Below are 4,418 nucleotides of genomic sequence, written 5' to 3'. Positions count from 1 at the left end.
CTCGGGACACGCCACTCAAAATCGGGACTGTCCCAGGAAAACCGGGACGTCTGGTCACCCTATCTTGAACACAGATTACCGTTAACGTTACAGAGATCCCGCCCTCCTGCAAACTAGCGTCTACTAGTGCTAGCTTCTGGCTAACTTAACATGCAACACTGTAAACTATTCAGTGCTATCCCGTCAAAAAACACTTAATTTGATAATCATTAAATATGGAATAAACACTGCCTACCATTACACGTACGCCCACAGGTATTCTGATAACAACCTGTCAAATGGGCTAACCTAAACCTAGCGTTAGCTATCTCACCATACTAGCCTACTATGATAAAGCTAAACTTGATAAGATGACAGTCGACTCATAGCAGCTATATTGCCTATTTTAACAAAACATAGGAAACCAACAATATAGAGCTGGGTTTCAGGACACGACAGACTCCCCAAAATGGGCACGTTTAGCACTACAAGCTAGTCACCCTAGAATCTATCCATACATTAGCAGAAAGTTTGCATGTAAAAACGTCACTTGAGGCTTACTAAACTAGACCAATTAAGTTTTGATGTGTCAGTTTCTGGGGAAGATTGTTATCTTCACTTCTTAGCTTTGATTGGTTTATTTTGGGCCAATGAAATGCTCCTAAATGACGGTTTCCCTCAGGTGGCGCTATGTGGGGAACTATAGCCCTTTTTCCATTAAAAAGTTAATTCGCTTAAAAACGATGCGCATCAAAAGTTAGTGCGACATATCGCTCTAACCTCGGTTTTGTCGTGATAAGTTAATTCGCTCGCCAGCGGTGGTTTAAGGAGAGTTAAATCGATATAAATGTGATGGAAAAGGTTTGTAGCGATAAGCTACTGTGACGCCTGCTCAGAATGTTCACAAAGTCGGCGCAAAAATGTGAGTTCTGTCTCGCGCATACAAGGACGTTCACCTCACAGTGGTGTACCACTCGCTACCTTTGATTAATTCGCTAGAAGTGTTCCATTCGCTACAACTGTTGATGGAAAACCATCCAGCGCAGTAGAAATATGCGCATTAACAGGGCTCTGATGACATCGTTTTGATTCGCTAGAATTGTTCTTTTGAATGGAAAACCGTCTTGGCGCTTCCTATATCGCTAAAACATAATTCGCTTAAAGAGTTAATGCGCTTGAAAATCTGATGGAAAAAGGACTTACGTTACATGGTACAGTCGTCGTTAGGAGGGTAATAGAACCGTACAATGGCGTGCAGGTAATGTTTTTACATGAATTATAGAAATTACCACATCTATTTCTGTTTGTTACCTTATATGTGTAGTATCTATTGTCTGACCGAAATAATCAATTTAGGTGTTTATTTTGTTGTAGTATAACCTTTAAAACCGTCGTCTATCATTTAATCAGTACCGTATGAGCTAGCACGTGTTTTCGACGAATCAGTGTGAACGCCCTCACGCACTCAAATTAAGTATTTTAAGAGCAGAAGTACGCCATTTGAGACACAGTGCCAGTCTGGCAAAGTTGGTGGATGTTTCTTGATAAGTAATATATTTGGATTTTTGTTTTTGTTTTTAATTACTAACTTTGTGCTAATATTTTAAACTAAATGTGACATGTAGGGAGTTAATCCTGCTCGAACAAGCAAGGATAACTGACATTGTAGCTAACACAAACTTTTTAACCACTTCACCTGTACCATCAAAGCTTACCACATGAGATGATTAGCTGTAGGGAGCTAGCTAGGTAAATAGCAGCTAACTTATCAAACAAAGTTGCATTGTTAACTAGAAAAGCACTCGGAGAGCGCAGACCTCCGCCTGTATTGTTCTTCCTAGGTTGTCATACATTTGAACCTAAACTATTCAGAATGCCATCACGTGGCCATACCATGCCATTACACCACTAAGCGAAACACAAACGCCTACGGAATCCCGGCGGAAATACGGATCACTCCTAAAATCTAATCGTTCCTTCCTTGGGTCATGTCTGACATTCGCTGAAAATGTCAGCAAAATCCATCCATTACTTTTTGAGTTATCTTGCTAACAGACAGACAGACAGACAAACAAATGCCGGTCCCGATGAAAACATAACCTCCTTGACGGAGGTAACTAGCAACATACCTCACAGTCTAACCTAAGGTCTCTCTACAGTAGAGGTCTGCGCGGGACAAATTCTTCAACATGCTGCAACATGCTGTCCCGCTCCCGCAATAATGTGCCATTTTTTGTCCCGCTCCCACCCGCAAGATGCAGTAGAGGTCTACGCGGGACATTTTGCTCCCGCAATGTTCAATCCAGCTCCTGTAAATCATTGTAATTTTTAGCCATGATCCCACACGCATCTGTGATATTATGTCCCACTCCTGCCCGCGGGGTGAATATCACCATTTTGGATTGGCAAAGGGAATTTTGTCCAAATTGAATTCAATTCACCTACCTAGTTGCCTTCAGATAATTCGGTTGCAATTTAACATTGATGGTTTACCCATTTTTAAAAGTTCTAAAGTTCAGTTTTGGCCAATTCTGGCAATGATTGATTGTCATTACATGAAAAAACCCTTCATCGTGGGTCTGTTCTGTGGAAACGCAAAACCGTCTAATGTGCACGATTACCTGAAGTCATTTGTAGATGACCTCACCCAGTTACTGAAGGATGGACTAACTCTGAAGGTGATGGTGTGTTCTTTTATATATGATGCTCCAGCACGGGCTTACATAAAACAGACAAAGTCCCATAATGGCTACTCTGGGTGTGACAAGTGCCATCAAGTAGTTGTGTGGCAAAATAAAATGACATACCCTGAGATGAATGCCAGGCTTAGGTCTGATGAAGACTTTGATGTCAGACACAGATCACCACCTACATCCTAGTCCCTTAACTGGCATTGTCCTGAAACACAGTTTCCAATCGATTACATGCACCTGTGGGTATCCGCCGTTCATTCCGACATACCAGCACTCCGACATTGACGTCCAATTGTCGTAGTGGAGGCATGTCTCCTTATGGGAAAAAGTCCCACCACTCCGACATATTTTTTTTTCATGGTCGCAGTGGCGGTATTTAACTTCTTTTTTCAAACAACGTGCCATTCCGACATGAGGTAATTAATAGGCTATTAATGTTACAGTTATTATTTCCCTGTCACTTTGTCTGTTTTATGACCTAGAAGGTTTTATTTGGCATCTGTGGATAGCTCTAGCTCTCCTCTTTTATCTGACATGCAAGCCATATATTTTTTACCATGGTTTCACGAGTAGCCTAAATCAAACGAAAGTAGCGGTAGCCGAAGCTATATGACATTCTTATTTGCTTGTCACTTCGTCTGTTTTTATAACACAAAAGGATCGATGTGTTTGGTATCAATGGAAAGCTCTGTTTCTCCTCTTTCATTTGATATGCTTGTCTGTTGCCTGCGATGCCTGGTCCCGGAGTAATCCAAGCGAGAGCAGTGGCTGCGTGGAGCAATATAGACTGTAAATATGATAGGCCTATACTTTGATTTAAATTCATGATTTTATTTTATTTTCATACTTGATCGTACAGACACTGTCTAGTCTCGTTAAAGCCCCGGTTCTGCTCTTTCATGCAATATAGGTCTCAATTCGCTATGACTAATAATCGCGGAGCAATGTACAGAGAAAAATGGGTGTGTTTTTTGACGCACTTTGCGTCCGTCGGGCTCATAGGGTCCGTTAAATTGTCTTGGAAAAAAATAGGATTTGTAAATTGTCGGAATGGGGGTACTAAAATGTGTCGGATTGGCAGCATGTCGAAATAGAGGCATGTCTAAATGGAAGCATGTCGTAGTGGTGGCATGTCTGAGTGGCAGCATGTAACCGCACCTGTGCTGTTTGGGTGTAACCAGAAAACGTATTCTGATCCAGATGAAGGGGAAAAATCTGGCCACTAGACAGCCATCTAGAGTGATCACAGCAATATCCTCTAAACTAACTGCTCTCCGTCCCCATATTCCCACTGAATTTGCCCGAAAACCACGAGAACTAGCAGAAATAGACAGATGGAAGGCCATAAAGCTAAGACAGTTCATGGTCTACAGTGGGCCTGTGGTTCAGACACACATTCTCCCAAGAGAGATATTTGAAAACTTCTTGTTGTTCTCTGTGGGTGTGTTTTTATTACTCAGCCCCTCTCTGCACCCATGATTGATTTTGCAAATAGATTACTGACAGCATTTGTTAAAAACTTTGGCGACTTATATGGTGAAGGGGAAATTGTTTTTACTATGCATCAGGTGATACATCCAACTGATGTATACCGACAATTTGGTGCCCTTGACCGTGTCTCTGCGTTTCCCTATGAAAATTATCTTGGAAAAATAAAAAAAAATGCTGAGAAAGCCTCATCAGGGTCAAGAGACTGTCAGAGGTGCCTGATGCCTTGACTCCACCAAGTGCGCAACTCCTTTTGAC

Source organism: Sardina pilchardus, chromosome 9 (genome assembly GCF_963854185.1).
Source record: "Sardina pilchardus chromosome 9, fSarPil1.1, whole genome shotgun sequence".
Classification (NCBI taxonomy): Eukaryota; Metazoa; Chordata; class Actinopteri; order Clupeiformes; family Clupeidae; genus Sardina; species Sardina pilchardus.
This window is presented reverse-complemented; position numbering follows the sequence as displayed.